General features: G+C 43.4%; 1 long non-coding RNA gene across 1 annotated transcript; it reads right to left on the reverse strand.

The window, feature by feature from the left end:
- Nucleotides 1–255: 255 nt before the first annotated feature.
- LOC132534270 (uncharacterized) lies at nucleotides 256–9,639 on the reverse strand. Its single transcript, XR_009545982.1, has 5 exons — nucleotides 9,459–9,639; nucleotides 8,414–8,477; nucleotides 6,465–6,587; nucleotides 6,034–6,076; nucleotides 256–1,328 (listed from the first exon to the last, which is right to left on the reverse strand). It is a non-coding gene; the product is annotated as an uncharacterized LOC132534270 (long non-coding RNA).
- Between the last annotated feature and the right edge of the window lie 10,289 nt (nucleotides 9,640–19,928).

The raw sequence follows: 19,928 nt of genomic DNA on the forward strand, positions 1-19,928 counted from the left end.
TACCCTGCAGGGCCCGGGTGGAGGACTTCTGCAGTGCCAGGGAACAGGTGTTTGGACTCAGTCCCCCAGGGAGAGCGCCATCTGCTGTTGCCCCCCCCCCCACCCCGCCCCCACTGGGTGCCTGATCTTGCCCTGGCCTCAGGACCAAGGCCAGGCTGGGGGAGGGGACCGACTGCCTGTAAGGCTGGTCTGAAATTCTCTGTGCACTTACTGAGCCAGGAGGAGGATCAAAAATAGAGCTGGGAAGAGAGAAAAGGTCAGAGGCTGAGAGGAGCAGCTTCTTGTGTCAGGTTGAAAGGTCAGCGCAGAACTGGAGTGTCACAGGGGACAGTGCCAGAGGGACAGGGAGGAAGTTCAAGGGATCATCTGGGAGGGGTCTTATGCCTGGCAGCGCGTGGATGGCCAGCGATATCTGCTGAGGTCATTGCTTTATTTTTATTTTTTAATTTGTTATTAATAGTTTGCTACAAGATTATAAGACTACAGTGTATCATCACACCATCACACCACCTCCAAAGTTCTGTATCCCTACCCTTCCACCTCTCATGATAGCCACCAGAGCCCTCACAAGTCTTACAGTTTGCTTACTTCTGCTTTATTTGATTTTGGGGGCAAGTTTATATAAATCAGATCTCTAGATTCCAGCTATAAGTGAAACCATCCGATAGTTGTCTTTCATCTCTTTACTTATTTCATTAAGCATCGTCACCTCCAGTTCCATCCATTTTATCTCAAAGACAAAATATCATCTTTTTGATTGCAGAATAGTATTCCATGAAATATATATCCCATAACTTTAGCCAGTTATCTGATGATGGGCATCTAGGCTTCGTCCACTCTTTGGCCATTGTAAATAATGCAGTTAGGGTGCATATGTCCCTTCTGATTCGTGTCTGAGTGTCCCCTGGATATATGACTAAGAATGGTATTGCTGGATCATAAGATAATTCTCTTTTTGGTTTTTTTTCCCTTTTTTTATTTATAAAAAAGAAACACTGACAAAACCATAGGATAAGAGGGGTATAACTCTACACAATTCCCATCACCAGAACTCCGTATCCTATTCCCTCCTGATAGCTTTCCTATTCTTTAACCCTCTGGGAGTATGGACTCAAGGTCATGGTGGGATGCAGAAGGTGGAAGGTCTGGCTTCTGTAATTGCTTCCCCACTGAAGATGGGTGTTAACAGGTCGATCCATACTCCCAGTCTGTCTCTTTCTTTCCCTAGTGGGGAAGGGCTCTGGGGAAGCGGAGCTCCAGGACACATTGGTGGGGTTGTCTGTCCAGGAAGTCTGGTTGGCATCCTACTAGCATCTGGAACCTGGTGGCTGAAAAGAGAGTTAACATACAAAGCCAAACAAGTTTTTGACCAATCATGGACCTAAAGGCTGGAGTAGTGCAGATGAAGAGTTGGGGGGGGGGGGTCCTCTATCTTATAGATAGCTAGTAGGCATATTTTAGTTATATTTCAAAGGGTCTGTGGCTATACTAGTTTTTTTTTCCCTGAGCCTGAAATCTGATATCTGATATGTTTTCCCCTGAGCCTGAAATCTGATATGCCTTTTTGTTTAAAGACTTCCAAAGGGGCTGCACCAGTTTGCATTCCCACCACACTGCTTTATTTTTAATTACTGATGAGTTGGGCCCTCATGAGTGAGCAGCCTTATCATTTTAGGGCCACTCCTTCATTCAGCTAGAAAGACAGAGAGGGAAGCAGAGATGGAGAGACCACACAGTGCCAGAGTTATCTCAGTGCTACGACGTTCTCCTGTGAGATTGCATCGTGCGTGGATGGCAAGGTAAACCTTATGGGGAAAGTCATTGTTCCCATCCAGGGATCGCTTTCAATAGTTCACTGGACAAGGATGGCCTTTTGTGGGTTGGAGCAACCCCTAAAAATGGGCTGCTGTTGACAGGATGGTGCAGGAAGGCCTGTACACTTAGCTCCGGTGTGGTTTCTCAGACTTCAATGTCCACGCTTCTCCGCCTCTGGCACAAGTTGCTTCCCCCTCCACTGCTTTACTTTTGGGGAGTCAGGCCTCCCACAAAGTGCATAACCTCCCACAGATGAGTGTACTTTATTTATTTGTTTTTACTTACTATTACTTTTTTTTTTTTCTTATTGCTACTAGGGTTATCTCTGGGACTCAGCACTGGCACGATGAATCCACTACTCCTGATGGCCATTTTTTTCCTTTCTTGCTCTTTTTAAAATTTCTTTTTTTTTCTTTTTCTTTTTTTTTTTTTTTTTTTTTACCAGAGCACTGTTCAGCTCTGGCTTATGGTGGTGCAGGGGACTGAACCTGGGATTTTGGAGCCTCAGGCATGAGAGTCTGTTTGCATAACCATTATGCTATCTACTCTACGCCCCAAATTTTCTATTTTTATTTGATAGGAGAGAAATAAATTAAGAGGGGAGCACGAGATAGAGAGGGAGAGAGAGAAAGAGAGACACCTGCAGCCCTGCTTCACTGCTCCCCTGCAGGTGGGGAGTGAGAGCTTGAACCTGGGCCATTGTGCAGGCTAATGTGTGTGCTCAACCAGGTGCACCACTGCCTGGGCCTCCAAGAGTGCTTTATTAGACCTTGACTTGTCAGTTAAAAAGAAGAAAGTAAAGGACTAGATGGTGGCATACCCGGTTGAGCACACTCTACCATGAACAAGGACCCAGGTTCGAGCCCCCAGTCCCTGTCTGCAGGAGAGATGAGTTTCATGAGTGATAAAGAAAGGCTGCAAGTGTTTCTCTCTCTTTTTCCCTCTCTCTATCCCTGTCCCCTCTCGATTTCTCTCTGTCCTATCAAAATAAATGAATATTTTAAAAGGGACAAGGAAGCATTGTCTAATGCCATAAAAGTTAAGCTCACAGGCTAGAAAATGATGGGGAGAGAAAGCAAAGCTGAACCTGCTCACTTTCTCAGAATACACGATCTGTTCGGATGTTACCTATGGGCAGCGAGCTGCATGAGCAGAGTCGCTGTGTCCGCTGTCACTTTGACCGTGTGTTTGTAGTTGATGCATGTCGATGACTATTCTTGCAACATGATGGGAGTGCCATGTACTCAGTGTGAAGGGGGCATTGAGATGCAAAGGAGCAGGCACCCCTTACCAGCTGCCTGACCTTCAGGTCTCCAACAGGTGCTAGTTGGTGCTCTTGACAGCGTGGTTAACCCTTGAGGAGGTCCTCTTGGCTCGCCAAGCCTAGTCTCTTTTAGTGATCAGTTCTTAATTTCCATGTCAGCCAGAGACACCTCGGCAAGAGGGATTCTCAGACAGTTGATGCCAGGTTTCTTCTTCCCCCGCTTCTTCTATCTCTCCATACTAAGTAAGACAGTTTATTGGCCTGGGAGGTGGTGTGTTACCTAGAGCATTGGACTTAGAAGTATGAGGTTCTAAATTGGATCCCTGAAATTGCATATGCCAGATGTTCTGGTTTTCTCTCTGTCATGATAATAAATCTTTTTAAATTCATCATTTATTTTATTATTATTTTAATTTTATTTACTTATTAGATGGAGACAGAAATTGAGAAGAGAGAGGGAGATAGGGAGAAACAGGGAGACACTTTCACTATTTGTGAAGCTTTCCCCCTGCAGGTGGGGACAAGGGGCTTGAACTGGGTCCTTGCACACTGTAATCCATATGTTTAATCGGGTGCATCACAATCTGGCCCCAATAAATAAATCTTAAAAAAATGGGTATTTGGGAAATGGTGTAGTGGATTAGGCTTTCAAGCAAGAGGTCCCAAGATCAATACCAGGCAGTGTACAGACCAGAGTGATGATCCAGTTTTTTCTCTGTCATGATAATAAATAAATCTTATTTAAATTTTTTTGCCTCCAGGGTTACTTCTGGGGCTCTGGGTTATTGCTGGGTCTCTGGGTTTTTGCCTGAACTACAAATCCACTGCTCCTATGGCCATTTTTTTTCAATTTTCTTTTTTCTTTTTTGGATAGGACAGAGAAAAATTGAGAGGGATGGGGAAGATAGAAAGAAAGATAAACACCTGCAGACCAGCTTCACCACTTGTGAAGCGACTCCCCTGCAGGTGGGAAGCCAGGGTCTCGAACCAGGATCCTTGCTCTAGTCTTTGGGCTTCGTACTCTGTGTGCTTAACCCGGTACGCCAATGCCTGGCCCTCTAAAAAAAAAAAAAAAAAAAAAAAATTCTTAGTGGAGCTGGACCACTTCCAAGTCTCTTCTTGCTTTAACTGTCTCACAAGTCTAACAAAGGTGGCCACTGAGCTGTTAGGGCAGGACGCCACCAAGCGAGGTAGGTAGTACTTAATGCAACATGCTATCTCCTATAGGAAAAGCTGAGCTGACTTTCTGGACAGTTAGAAAGTCCAAAGAAGCCAGACAGGAAGCCATGGAAAATAAAGACAGGACAGAAGACAAGTTTTCAAGGACCAACTTGCCATTTGAGGGCCTGCCCACTGGACTCAGGGCTGTTTGTGAAGCAGATTTCTCATCCTGTTCTCTCGGGTTCACAAGTAGCTCATTGTTCTCAGAAAACAGCAGCTGTCTCTGAGAAGCTGTCTGCATTCGGGTGTGCCTGCTCTTCAAGGAAACTAGTCTGGAGCTCCAGGCATGAGGCCTTCCTCTCCCAAGGCAAGGGGCAGTCACTTTGGGCAGGGGTATTAGCTTTCTATTCCCTTGGTCTCTGTATTTTTAAAAAAATTATCTTAATTTTATTTACTGGATAGAGACAGCCAAAAATTGAGAGGGAAGGGGTGATAGAGAAGCAGAGACACAGAGACACCTGCAAAACTGCTTCACCACTTGCAAAGCATTCCCCCTGCTGGTGGGGACTGGGGGCTTGAACCTGGGTTCTTGTGCACAGTAACATGTGTGCTCAACCAGTTGCACCACCCCCCGGCCCCCCTAGCTTTCTATTGCTGCTGTAACAAACTACTACCAATTTAGCAGCTCCAAGCAACATGGTTGATTACTGTCACTGTCTGTTTCTTTCTTTCTCTCTGTTTTTTTTTCCCTGCCATCATTCTAGGCTCAGTGTGAGCACTACAAATCCACCATTCCCAGTGGTCATTTTTTCTTTTTTCTTTTCTTCTATTTTTATTTGATAAGACAGAAAGAAATTGAAAGGGGAAGGGAGAGGTAGAGAAAGAGAGTTCCCTATAGACCTGCTTCATTGCTCACAAAGCATCCTCTCTGTAAGCAGGGACTGGGGGTTTGAACCTGGGTCCTTGTTCTTGGTAATGTGTGTGCTCAACCTGGTGAACCACTGCCCAACTTGTCACTGGCCATTTCTGTACATCAGAAATGCCATCCACAGAGTCTCCACACAGTCACAGGGTCCTTTCTGGAGATTCTAGGGGAAGATCTGTTTTCTAATTCATGTACTTGGAAGACCTCAGTCCTCTGAGGAGGAGAAGGACTAAGGTTTCTGGTTTCTTGCTGGCTATTGGCTGGGGCCTGCCCTTAGCAACTAGGGGCTTCTCTCTGGGTCTTGTACATCGTCTTCTACATATCGGGACCGGCACAGGATGCATCCCATGCTGCTGTTTCACTGTGCTATTGCCACATCTGTCTCTCTCTCAACAGCTGGGAGCATTCTTCACTTTTAAGAACTTGTTGGATTAGAGTAATTCCACCCCAAAAAACTCAAGATAACACCCACCTTGCCTCCCCAGCTTTACTGGGGTGGATTAATGGTTTACAGTTGACAGTAAAATAGCTGGTACATGTGCAATATTTCTCAATTTCCCACATAACACTCTACACACCCCCCACCTAGGTCCTCTGCCATCATGTTCCAGGACCTGAACATTCTCCACCTCAGAGTCCTTTACTTTGGTGCAACACACCAACTCCAGTCCACGTTCTGCTTTGTGTTTTCCCTTCTGATCTTATTTCTCAACTTCTGTCTGTGAGTGAGATCACCCCATATTCATCCTTCTTTTTCTGGATTATCTCACTTCACATGATTTCTTCAAGCTCTATCCAAGATGAGGCGAAGAAGGTGAATTCACCATTTTAACTCACCATATATATCACAACTTTCTTATCCACTCACCTGTTGTTGGACACCTGGGCTGCTTCCAGGTTTTGGCTATTACCTCAATGTTGTTAAAATTCGTAGGCTCTAAGCTGGCCGGGCTAGCTTCACGGGCGGGTAACAGAGACGACCAGAGACATACGGCTGGGCAGGGAAGCTGTATTTCTTTATTCACGAACAACGATTCATAAACTAAGACAAACTAATCACCAAACAGAACTCTGCTGTCTCTTTGCGGCAGCGCAAGCACTCTCTCCAACTCTTGAACTCAGGAACCCTCTCTTACTCTCGAACTCTGCAACTCTCCAACTGTGGAACTCTCCAACTCTGGCACTTTGGAACCCTCTCTCGGGGTTCCTCAGGGTGGGGCCAAGCAGGCCCACGAAACTAACTGGACTGATCCAATTCTCTTGGCGGGGGAGAAGTACCCAATGTAAAGCATACAACACCTCAAAGCCTTTAACCACGTCTGCAAAAGTCCCTTTGCTCTGCACAGGCGCTGGGGGTTATTGCACGGCAGTCTTGATGGTGGGGTCAATATTCTGCTTCCCAGTCAGATGAGGTGAATTTTGCTAAGTGATACAATGGGACAGTAAGCCTCTATCAGCTTTCTGCAGGTGATGTTGGGGTCAAGGGAGAAGGCAGGAGAGCATGGAAACACTGACGTGTTGCCACACCACATCTGCACACAGGCAAGCAGGAATTACAGAGATGCCTTTGCACTCTGGGGGAGGGGCTTCAATAAGGTAACCATACCTGGCAATTTGAGCAGGCCAGTGGGATGCTGGCCCAGGTGTGACGTAGATAGGCTTTCAGAGGAGGGGACATTCACAGGGAGAGGCCTTGAACCTCTGTCTTCAAGTCCTTGGGGGTCTTTCCCTCCCATCCCTCAAGCTTTTTCTACACTTTAACTTGACTTCTGCACTATTTCTTTCTTTTTTTTCCCCTCCAGTGGTTATTTTGTCTCATTTTCTCTTCATATCACAATATATACATATACAAATACTGTCAAACAATTGTACAGAAGGGAGTAGTCACTGGCCCTGTCCGCTAGAGTGCACACATTACCATGAGAAGGGTCTAGACTCAAGCTCTCAGTCCCCTTCTGTAAGCAACATAACTAACATCAAGTAAAACTTGGACTGGTTGGGTACACTGCACCAAAATGAAGGGTTTGGGGACAGGAGAAGGATGGAGGTGAAGCTTTGGGTCCTAGTATAGAATAGTGGAGTTATAGGAGGATGAGAGTGTTATGCAGACACCTCACGTGTGTGCTGAGTAGTTTTATGCATGTGCCAACAACTGGACTGTAAGCCATTAACCGCTCAATAAAAAATAAAGAAAATAATCAAAATATTAATTACTATTAAAATCATTTTTAATAAGTAGGCTTCAGAATAAGGATGATTCTCCAAATATTTTCATGCATTTTATGTTATGAAAGCTCTGAGTGGCTAGTACACAACAGCCGTTCCTTTATGTATTGTGGAGGTACTGACAAGCAAAAACAAAACAAAATCCTAGGTCCTGTCATCATGTAATTCTGTCTTTTGAGGGAGTTGATTTCTTTCTTTTCTTAATTTATATTTTTTATTATCTTTATTTATCTATTGGGTTGAGACAGTCAGAAATCAAGAAGGAAGAGAGAGATAGAGAGGAAGCGAGACAGAGAGATGCTTGCAGTGTTACTTCACAACTCACAAAGCCCCCTGTAGGTGTGGACAGGGGGGCTCGAACCCAGGCCCTTGTCTGCAGGTTTGTACCTCACAACTGTAATAAAAAGAACTTGGAACTTGCATATTGATTGTATTGGAGTCTGTCTTGCAATTCCTTCAAGGAGCCCCTGGATGAATCCCCACCTGAGTGGATGGGGCCCCAGTTAGTTGCTCTCTGCTCTCAACAGAGATGAGGGAGCAGGGCAAAGGGCATAGGGGGTCCCCTTTAAGCTCTGCTGGTGGTCAGATCTTAGACAAATACACAAACGGAAGATCCACAAGAGACTTTGTCAGTTGCAGGGAGACTAGCATTTATTGAACGAAAGCAGAGATAGAGAAGAGAAAGATACACAGACAGTAGTGTGGGCTCTCAAGATTGAGAGTCCCATGACTGCTCTTATAGTGGGTCCACCGGGGTGTGTGTGCTGAGGTGGACCGTGTGGGGGAGCCCGCCTCCCTTCAGGGAGAGTTAACTTTAGTCTCTGTTGTCTGCTGTGCACATCTGTTTTTTAAGGCCTTAAACAGTTGGAAGAGGGAGAAACAGCAGGACGCAGACATCTTGGCATCCGGCCCCTCTTCCAGGTTACCTGAGAAAGGTGCAGGGAGAGTGGTTGCTTGCTAATGTCTTTCCAGGACCCTTCAGGGGTCTCTCTGTAGGTGGCCTCTAACAAGCTGACTCATACCTCTGTTTCTGTTGTTGTTGCCAGGGCTATAATATCCCAAGCCAGCTTTCTTCAGATAGTAAGACTGTAGAGACAGAGAGACAAAAGGAGAGAGGAGAGGGAAAGACCATTGCAATGATGCTTTACACACACACACACACACACACACACACACACACACACACACACACACACCAGTGCAAGGCAAAGCAGGCACCCTTCCTGGTGAGTTATTTTATCAACCCAAAGTTATAACTATTTTTTCATTTTTAATTATGATTAATAATGGGTTACAAGATTGTGAGATTACAGGGTATCGTTCCACTCTACCCCCACTACCAAAGTCTTAGAAATAGCTTGTTTGTTTGCCTATCTTCTTCTTTTGTTTTCCCTTCCTTCCTTCCTTCCTTCCTTCCTTCCTTCCTTCCTTCCTTCTTTCCTTCTTCCCTTCCCTTGCAAGTTCATGTATTTCAATTCTTTAGATGCCACATATGAGTGAAACCACCTAGTAGTTAATTGTCTTTCATCTCTTTACTTATTTCACTCAGCATAATCATCTCCAGTTCCATCCATTTTGTTCCAAAGGACACAATATATTTTTGATTGCATCAAATTTATCACTTTTTGGTGGTAGCAGTACTCATCTCTGGCTTATGGTGAGACGAGGGACCGAAACTGGGGCCTCCAGTGCCTCAGGGATGAAAGTCTATTATGCTCCCAATGGTGCTATCTCCCTGCCCCTGACTTGACTCATACCTCTTGTGTACCCTGGGAGCCACAGAACCACCCAGGCTTTCTTGACACAAAGTAAAACTGGAATATGGTCAAGCAGTCAGATTCACTGAGTAGTTAAAGTATGTGTGGCTTTGTGAAATACAATTATGTAGGCTAACTCATAAATTGTTTCTTTTTCTTTTTTACAAGATGTGACAGAAACAAAACCCACCCAGCCTGCTCTTCCTGTTCTAGCTTTGCCAAGCTCAGTCAGGACCCTTCTGGAGCATCAGCTACTGACTAATCCCAACCTCCCTCCACTTGGATGGCTGGGTCCCTTTGAGCCACTGACCTACAGGCTGAATCCACAGAGGCACTGCTGACATTGAACTCTTCCTCCACACTTGCTGTTACTTCCCTGAAAAAGTCTAAAGCCTTCACTTCCTCCCAGGGCCTGGTAACTCCTCCCTTCTGCCCTTCTAGCCCCTTTCTGCTAAAAGAGCAAGTGAGGACACCATCTTCTGAGAGCTGTGGAAAATGCAGAATCTCAGGCTCCACCTCAGACCTACTGAAGCCAAGTTTTTTTTTGTTTGTTTGTTTTTTTAAATTCTGTCCCAGGGGATTCAGAGGCATTTTCAAGTTTGAGCAGAACTGGGTGAGAGCTTCGTGGTTCCTTTGAACCCTTTCCTGACTGCCCAGGTCCACCTAAGTAAGATCTTTTTCTATCTCCGTCTGCACTTCTTGTGAGAATAAATGGATGCTAAAAGGGGCTTTTCCTGTGATCCTGAAATATGTTGTCTAGTAGAGGTCTCAAAGGCAGAGAAAGAGCCAAAGAGTTGATGCCAAGACTCCCACCCGCAGGTTCTGGCCAGACTGAGAGAGTGAGACTTGCTCTGTCAGCATTGGCCCTCCCGGGACTCCAGCCTCTGTGTAGGGTTATTTCTGGAGAGGGAAGCTTGAGGAATCCCTACCACCACCACTGGCCTTCTTTGAGGGGAGGCAGCTGCTTCATTCTCATCTGTAGGTAAGTGAGGAGGACTAGTGGGGTTAGGGGGAGATGCTTTCCTTACATCATTAAGTTTTTAAGGAAACGTGAGTGAGGATTGGTTCAAAAAGTTAAGGTTGCACTGTGCCAATGATGTTTTGCCTCAGAGGGCAGTAGGGAAAAGCTCCATGGCCATGAGGACCAGATGTGAGTCATGTGGTAGGGAGGCTGCTTGGAGCCTTCTTGAAAGGGACCCAAGCCAAGAGAACTGTCTGGGAGGTGGATGGTAGATGGAAACAAAAGGGACAATAAAAAAGCAGAAGGGCCCTTGCAATGCAATGTCCCTCTCCAAACACAGACACCTTAGTCTCACAAAGAAAACAGCAGTCAGAATAGACTTCTCAGATTTAACAAATGAAGGGGGAAAAAAAAGATGTAGAAAACATGCGCAGGCCAATCACAGCCAAAGAAATTGAAGCAGTCATCAAAAACTTTCCCAAGAACACAATTTCATGCCCAGGTGGCTTTATAAATGAATTCTACAAAATCTTCAAGGAAGAATTAGTACCTTTACTTTTAAGTTCTTCCAAAATATTGAAGACACAGGAATACTCCCTTCCACCTTCTACAAAGCCAGTATCCTCCTGATACCAAAAGCGGCAGACAGAGACACAACAAAAAAAGAAAACTACAGAACAGTATGTGTGGTGAACATAGATGCTAAGATATTGAACAAAATTCTAGCCAACTGGATATAGCAGTTACGTTAAAAAGATTGTACAGCTGGTGTACTGCAGCAAAGTAAAAGACTCTGGGGTGGGTAGAGGGAGAGTACATGTCCTGGTAAAGGTTGACAGGGGACCTAGTGGGGGTTGTACTGTTATGTGATAAAATGAGAAATGTTATTCATGTGTAAACTAAAAAAAAAAATTTACATCATGACCAAGTAGATTTATCCTCGGGGTGTAAGTAAGGATGGTTCAACATACATAAACCAACAAATGTGATTCACCATATCAATAAAAGAAAAACCAAAAACAACATGTCATCTCAATAGATGCAGGAAAGCCTGTCACAGAATCTAACATCCCTTCATGATCAAAACACTACCAAAAATGGGAATAGATGGAAATTTTCTTTACCTAGTAGAGTTCATATACGGCAAATCTACAGCCAACAGCACACTTAATGGTAAGAAACTGGAAACATTCCCACTTACACCAGGTACTAGACAGGGCTGGCCACTATCACCATTATTGTTCAACGTAGTGTTGGAAGTTCTTGCCATAGCAATCAGGCAGGGGCAAAGAATTAAAGGGATACAGATTGAAAGAGAAGTTAAACTCTCAGTATTTGCAGATGATATGATAATATACGATATATGATAATATAGAAAAACCTAAAGAATCCAAAAGAAAGTTTCTAGAAATTATCAGGCAATATAGTAAGGTGTCAGTCTACAAATTTAATATACAGAAGTTGGTGGCATTCCTTTATGTAAACACTACGTCAGCAGAAGAAGAAATCCAGAAATCAGTCCCATTCACAATAGCAGCAAATAAATAAGTAAATAAATGAATTCAATGTTGTCAAAATTTTCGGAGGCTCTTGCCGGCCGGATTGGCTTCACGGCGGGTAACAGAGACGCGGAGACAACGGCTGGGCAGGGAAGCTGTATTTCTTTATTCAGGAACAACGATTCACAAACTAAGACAAACTAATCACCAAACAGAACTCTGCTGTCTCTGCGGCGGCACAAGCACTCTCTCTTACTCTGGACCTCAGGAACTTTCCAACTCTGGAACTCTGGAAGTCTCGTACTGGGGAACCCCCTGAAACTCTTCCACTGTGGAACTCTCTCTTACTCTGTAACCCTGAAACTCTCGAACTCAGGAACTCAGGAACTCTCTCACTCTCGAACTCAGGAACTCCGGACTCTGGAACTCTGGCACTCTCCAACTCAGGAACCCTCTCCCGGGTTTCCTTTTGGGGCGGGGCCAAGCGGGCCCACCAAATTAATAGGACTCACCCAATTCTCTTGGCGGGGAAGGGCTAGAACAATCCAATGTAAAGCATACGACACTAGAAGTAAGTCTAAAAAAGCAGTGAGAGACTTGTATACTAAAAACTATGAGTTACTATTCAAAGAAATATAAAAAGATAAAACAAAGTAGAAAGGTATTCCATGTTCATGGATTGGAAAAACTAATATAATCAAAATGACTATTCTACCAGAGTCATATACAGATTTAATGCAATCCCCATCAAGGTCCCACCAATTTTTTTAAAAAGAGAACAAAAACTACAAACATTTATCTGGAACAAGAAAATACTTACAGCATGGGTAGTCCTGGGATTCCCACACAGACACGATAGACCTAGACCTCGAATAGATCCCTCTCTCCGTTGTCACTGGTCATCTCCATCAGGAACAACATAATGGACCCCTTTGTGGGCCCCCATAGGACCTTGCCCTCAATGTAGATCAACAGTGGTAGAGAATGTTCCAACCTCTGAAGGGAGGTTGAATAACATACTCTTCTACCACCTGAGGAAGATGGGACTGGAAACTTGTGCAACTTGGAACGTCCCTACTCATGACCACAGAATGCAAGCTCGGACCTACAGGGATGCAGAGGTTATATAGGCTCCTATACTGAATATAGGCTCCAGACCAAATCAAATAGATGGGGTTTATAGTCAACAATATTGATACACTTTTCCCAAATTTGGGATCTACTTGCTTCCCTGATCCAGCTTTCTAGTCCTTTTTCCAGCCATAACAGCATCCCCCCAGACAACAATTTGGGTCCACCTGCATATCAGATGTCAAGCACAGGCAAAAATTAGTAAAGTCATGAGCCCATTGGAATATACCTAAAATAGACCTACTAGCTAATTCCAAAATGGAGACCCCAAATCTTCATCTGTAATATTCTTGGCTTTAGGTTCATGATTAGTCAACAATTTGTTTGGCTTTATAAGTTAACTCTTTTTTTCAGCCACCTGGTTCCAGACACTACCATGATGCTTTCCTGGGCAGATGACAACACCGATGTGTCCTGGAGCCCCGCTTCCCTAGAGACCTGCCCCACTAGGGAAAGAGAGAGACAGGCTGGTAGTATGGATCGACTTGTCAATGCCCATGTTTAGCAGGGAAGCAATTACAGAAGCCAGACCTTCCACCTTCTGCACCCCATAATGACCTTGGTTCCATACTCCCAGAGGGATAAAGAATAGGAAAGCTATCATGGGAGGGGATGAGATATGGAGCTCTGGTGGTGGGATGTGTGTGGAGTTATACCCCTCTTACCCTATGATCTTGTCAGTGTTTCCATTTTATAAATAAAAATTAAAAAAAAGAATTGCTACAGCAATCTTAAAACAAACAAAACAAAACAAACAAAAAAGCAGATGTGGAGGTATCACACTCCTAGATCTCAAACTATATTATAGGGCCATTGTAATCAAAACTGCCTGGTCCTGAAACAAAATAGACACACTGACCAGCAGAATAGAATTTAGAGCCCAGAAATTATCCCCATACCTATAGGCATCTAATGTTTGACAAGGAAGCCTAGACTATCAAATGGAGAAAGCAGAGTCTCTTCAACAAATGGCTTTGGGAAAATTGGGTTGAAACATACAGAAGAATGAAATGGAACCACTACGTTTGACTACACACAAAAGTAAATTCCAAATGTATCAACGACTTGGATGTTATACCGAATATAACATCCAAAAATATTTTTCTCTATCAAATACTTAGAGAAAAATATTGGCAAAACTCATTTCCATCTAAGTTTTATAGGCATTTTCAATGACTCAAGTCCAATTGCAAGGAAGACAAACCAAAATTAAACCCCATCCAAAAGTGGATATGAACAAAATGCTTACCAAAAAAGAGATCCAAAAGGTCAACAGACATAGGAAAAAATGCTCCAAGTCACTGATTGCCAGAGAAATGTAAATAAAGACAACAACAAATTCACTCCTGTGAGAATGTCACACATCAGAAAGGACAGTAACAACAAATGCTGAAGAGGCTGTGAGGACAAAGGAACCCTCCTGCACTGCTGGTGAGAATGTAAATTGGTCCAACCCTTATACAGAGTAGTCTGGAGAACTCTCAGAAGGCTAGTAGTGGACCTACCCTATGATCCTGCAGTTCCACTCCTGAGGATATATCCTAAGGAATCAAGCACACTCATCCAAAAAGATGTGTATATACCTATGTTCATAGCAGCATAATTTGTAATAGCCAATACCTGGAGGCAACTTTGTTGTAAAAAACAGACGACTGGCTGAATAAGCTGTGGTATATATACAAAATGGGGTAATACTCAGCTATTAAGAATGATGACTTCACCTTCTTGTGTGCACTGCTCAGCTCTGGTGTATGGCACTAAGGAAGGGGATACTGAACCTGGGTCTTCGGAGCCTCAGGCATGAGAGTCTCTTTGCATAACCATTATGCTATCTACCCCTGCCTATGAATTCACTTTCTTTACCTCATCTTGAATGGAGCTTGAAGGAATCATGTTAAGTGAAAAAAGCCAGGAGGATGAATATGGGATGATCTCACTGTTAGACAGAAATTGAGAAACATGAACAGAAAAGAGAAATACAAAGTAGAACTTGTGAAGGACTCTGGTGGGGAGAGGGGTGGACAGGCCCAGGTGCATGATGGCGGAGGAGGACCTAGGCTGCAAGTGAGTGTTTTGCTGAAAACTGAGAAGTTTTACACATGTATCAATAACTGCATTTACTGTAAACCATTAATTCTCTCTCTCTCTCTCTCTCTCTCTCTATATATATATATATATATATATATATATATATCAATCACGTGGCCTGGGAGGTGGTACAGTAATAAAGCTTTGGATTCTCAAGCATGAGGCCCCGAGTTCAATCTCCGGCAGCACATGTGCCAGAGTGATGTCTGGTTCTTTCTGTCTCCTCCTATCTTTCTCAAAAATAAATAAAATCTTTTTAAAAAACATAAATTCATTTAAAAAATATATAGCCCAACCATTAGAATTAAATTTCCGGTAAGTGGAAATGATGAGGTTTTTTTTTTTTTTCTTTTAAAGATTATTTGTTAGGGGGTTGAGCAGTAGTGCAGCAGGTTAAGTGCACGTGGCGCGAAGCACAAGGACTGGAGTAAGGATTCCGGTTCGAGCCCCCAGCTCCCCACCTGCAGGGGGGTTGCTTCACAGGCAGTGAAGCAGGTCAGCAGGTGTCTTATCTTTCTCTCCCCCTCTCTGTCTTCCCTTCTCTCTCCATTTCTCTCCTTCCTATCCAACAATGACGATATCAGTAATAACAACAATAATAACTACAACAACAATAAAAAACAACAAGGGCAATAAAAGGAAAATTAAATTAAACATTTTTTTAAAAAGATTATTTATGAAAGAGAGGAGAGAAGCAGAGCATCACTCTGGAACATGTGATGCCATGGATCCAACTTGAGACTTGATGCTGGCAAGTTCAGAGCTGTAGGCACAATATTACTTTCTGGCCAAAAGTAGTGCTCTCTTTTCTCTCCATTCCTTGTCTTGTCTTTTCCTTCTTTCCTCCTCCTCCTTCTTTTCCTTTATACTATTCTTCTTCTGTTTGTAATTTTTTACTCATTAATCTAGGTATTGAGAATGCAAGTGCTCACTATTATTATTTTTACATAATCTTTTGCCACAATTGTTTTAAAATTTTACTATTTACCATTTTATAATACTATATATTTTAAAGCTTGTTTATTTGTTTTCATTTATGTTTTTCCTTTCTAGCAGTGATTTAGTAAAGTTTTACAAATTATAAGACCCTAGGAGTGTAATACATCCACACACGGTGGATATAAGGAAACATACCCTCCATCAATGCTTTGTGTCCCCCATTTTCCATGACTATCATAGTCCGCACAAAGTCCAAGAGGCAGTTTGGTTACCATCTCTTATGTAACATCATTTGCTTTAGTCTCCTGTATTCCACATGTGAACTTGGAAAACATCACCTCTTTACTTATTTCACTTTGCATAATCATCTCTAGTTCTAAGAACAAATGATTATTTTTAAATGTGTCATAAGCAAATTTGAGCGATAATATACATTATTTACTCAAAGTTCAAATTCAGCTATAAATTCTGCATTTTGTCTGGCAGCCTGAAATTGGGGGTTTTACTATATTTTCTTTTTGGGGGGCCTCCAGGGTTATTGCTGGGACCCAGTGATGAATCCGCTGCTCCTGGAGGCTATTTTTTTCCTTTTGTTGCCCTTGTTGTTTTATTGTTGTTGTGGTTATTATTATTATTGTTGTTATTGATGTCATTGTTGTTGGACAGGGCAGAGAGAAATCGAGAGAGGAGGGGAAGACAGAGATAGGGAGAGAAAGATAGACACCTGCAGACCTGCTTCGCCACTTGCGAAGCAACCCTCCCCTGCAGGTAGAAAGCTGGGGGCTTGAACCAGGATCCATACACCGATCCTTGCACTCCTTGCCATGTGTGCTTAACCCGCTGCACTACCGTCCAGCCCCCAGTTTTACTGTTTTTCAAAAATTTGTTTATTTAGCAATGAAAGATGGGGAGAGAGAGCATCAGAACATCACTTTGGCACATGTTTTGCTAGGAATGGAACCGGGGACCTCATGCTTGAGACTTTAAAGCTTTATCCATTGTGCCATCTCTCAGGCCACAAGTTGGAGGCTTTATAGCAGAAAGCCTCATGGTTTCACCAAGAAATCTACAAAAGTGGTTCAAATAGAAGTTAGTTATTGATCCTCAATGCCAAGATATGGAAGCAGTCAAATAAGCTCCTTTATTCCTACCCTTTCCCCTCACTGTCCTCCCTCACCCCTTTATAGTACTGGGGGAGAGAGAGAGAGAGAGAGAGAGAGAGAGAGAGAGAGAGAGAGAGGAGAAAGAGGATGGGAGCTGGGCAGTGGTGCACCTAGTACAAAGCACAAGGATCCAGGTTCAAGCCCCAGGCTCCCCACCTGTAGGGGGCGGGTCGCTTTCCAAGTGGTAAAGCAGGTCTGCAGGTATCTATCTTTCTCTCTCCTTCTCTACCCACCTCCTCAATTTTTCTCTGTCCTATCCAATTAAAAAAAAAAAAAGGCCACCAGGAGCAATGAATTCATGGTGTTCAAACTGAGCCCCAATGATAACCCTGGAAGCAAAGAAAAAAAGAGAGAGAGAGAGAGAGAGAAAGAGAGAAGGAGGAGATGATCACATCCACATTCTTCCACCACTGTAAATTTCTGAGATAAGGAGGTAAGAGACACTTGGCCTCGAAATGAAATGGAGCATGTGATTATTACTTGGACCAGACAACTGAAGAGCTGCTGTTTTCATGGCTTGAATGAACCTATGATGCCTGCCTACAGTATCCAGCAGCGGAGGGGAAGGCAGCAGTCCCGGAAGCCAGATTGAAAAGACAGTGGGTGCCAGAAGAGAGTGGCTTTGTGATGGTGCCCTACTGAGTGGTGCTGGCTCCCAAGCTCAGGCCTTGCTTGCCCATTACACCTTTTACCTGCACCCCAGGGCCCGCCCGGCTTTGTGCTGTAGATGCTTAGCAAATGTTTTGAGTGTTTCATGTTGAAAGTTCAGTGAATTTACACTCTTTTTATTTTCTAACTTACAGAGCCTGTGGAGAGAGAATATTTATGGGTTTATATAATCCTTCTCAAAGGTGCTTTGGCTGTTAATAAAGCTTTTTGTTACAAAACCTATCAGGTTATAGAGATACGATAGTTATAAAACTATCAGGAATAAGCGAAGGTCACCTGGGTTTGAAATTTTCTCTAAGAACATCTGGAGACCCTTGTGTATTTATTTAGCAGGCCAAATTCAGGGTTTAAAAAGTCATTTAATTTTATTATTGTTACTACCATTATTATTTTGGTAGAGACAAACTGAAAGAGGGATAGAGAGAGAGATAACAGCAGCACTATTTATAAAGCTTCTCTCTGCAGGTGGGGCCTGGAGGCTTGAGCCTGGGTCCTTGCACGTGGCAATGTGTGTTCTCTACAGGGTGCGTCACCACCTGGCCCCGTGTTACTATTATTTTTAGAGAGAGAGAAAACAGCAGAGAGACACAGAGAAAGAGAGATAAAGAGAAAGAAAGACCACAGCACTGAAGCTTCCTTCAGTGTGGTGGCAAAGCAGCACACCATCCAAGCTATTTCACTGGTCTGAAAAATCCTGATTTTTGAGGACCTTAGGCAAACATGGACTCCCTAATATTGAAGACAATATTAGGCATACATGTGAAGGCTAATTTAGTGGAAATCACAAAATAATGGAAACTAAACTAAACTTGTATTTAATTAGAAACAATCAAATTGTCAACAAAACAGCTGCAACATTTTATTTTTCTGGCAGTTACAGAGTGGTATTCAATTTAACAGAACAACAATTATTTCATATAAGCTGTATTAGAGACAAGTAAATATGAAAAAAAACCTGACCACGCCCATATATAACTAATAAACTAATGTGTACTGTGCCCCCACAAGAACCTGTTTTAAATTTCTGTGCCAATTTACACCCCATACTGTCTGCTGAAAATACTGGCAGGGCAGGGCTATCAGAAGACACATTTGGTAGTTTGTTGAGCTAAATACTTTATACATGAAAAGAAGTTGCATTAGAACCAACTGGTTCGGGGGGCTGGGCGGTAGCGCAAGGACTGGCATAAGGATCCCGGTTTGAGCCCCCAGCTCCCCACCTGCAGGGGGGTCACTTCACAAGCAGTGAAGCAGGTCTGCAGGTGTCTATCTTTCTCTCCTCCTCTCTGTCTTCCTCTCCTCTCTCGACTTCTCTCTCTATCCTATCCAACAACAATGACAGCAATAACAACAATAATAAGAAAAACAACAAATGCAACAAAAATAGTCTCCAGGAGCAGTGGATTCATAGTGCAAGCACAGAGTCCCAGCGATAACCCTGGAGGCAAAAAAAAAAAAGAACCAACTGATTCATCATTATCTTCATCTTCTGTCTTCCTCCTCTTTCTTCTTTTTCTTGCTTTTTTTCAGTGTTGCTGTCTCCCCTTTGGCCTGCATTAGGCTTGATTCTATCTCTGTAGGCAGCAGGATCCAGTCTTTTTCCTTCAGCCTCAAAGTCTTCTTTTCCTAAGGCAGCCTGGCATCTGTAGCAGTGCTGTTCCACACTGCTCCCAGCTTCTGGGCAGCAGCCCCAGTGGATAGACCTGAGTGCTCTCTTTTGATTTTGGGGTGATACTCAGAAAAAGGCTAAGGGAAGCCTCTTGGGTGCTTTGAACTTGTTTCTGTTTCCTCTTTATGAGGATATAAGTTTTCGTTTCTCTTTTATTTCTTTGTTTTTATTTTCTTGATTATTTTTTATTATCTTTATTCAGTTATTGGGTAGAGATAGTCAGAAATTGAGAGGAGACAGGGAGATAGGGAGGAAGGGAGACACCTGCAGCACTGCTTCACCACTCGAAAAGCTTTCCCCCTGCAGGTGGGGATCGGGGGCTCAAACCTGGGTCCTTGTATATTGTAACATGTGCGCTCAACTAGGTGTGCCACCATCCGACTCCTCATTTCTCTTTTATAAGAGGCCTTGCCAGCCTTTGCCAAGTCTTAAAATTTTCCTTTCTCAGGTGGGGGTACATAAATAGTTATGCATAAAGACTATCATGCCTGAGGATCTAAAGTCCCAGGTCCAAGCCCCTGCACAAACATCAGCTAGAACAAAATCCCCTTTCTCTTTAGCAGACATGGTCTTCTACCTCTCTGAGAACTTCTTAGAAAACTCTGGAAAGTTGACTGAAGCATCTGGGTGCTTCTTCTTGTGCTCCTCCCAGCAAGTTTGC

This window comes from Erinaceus europaeus, chromosome 18, assembly GCF_950295315.1.
Source record: "Erinaceus europaeus chromosome 18, mEriEur2.1, whole genome shotgun sequence".
NCBI classification, from domain to species: Eukaryota; Metazoa; Chordata; class Mammalia; order Eulipotyphla; family Erinaceidae; genus Erinaceus; species Erinaceus europaeus.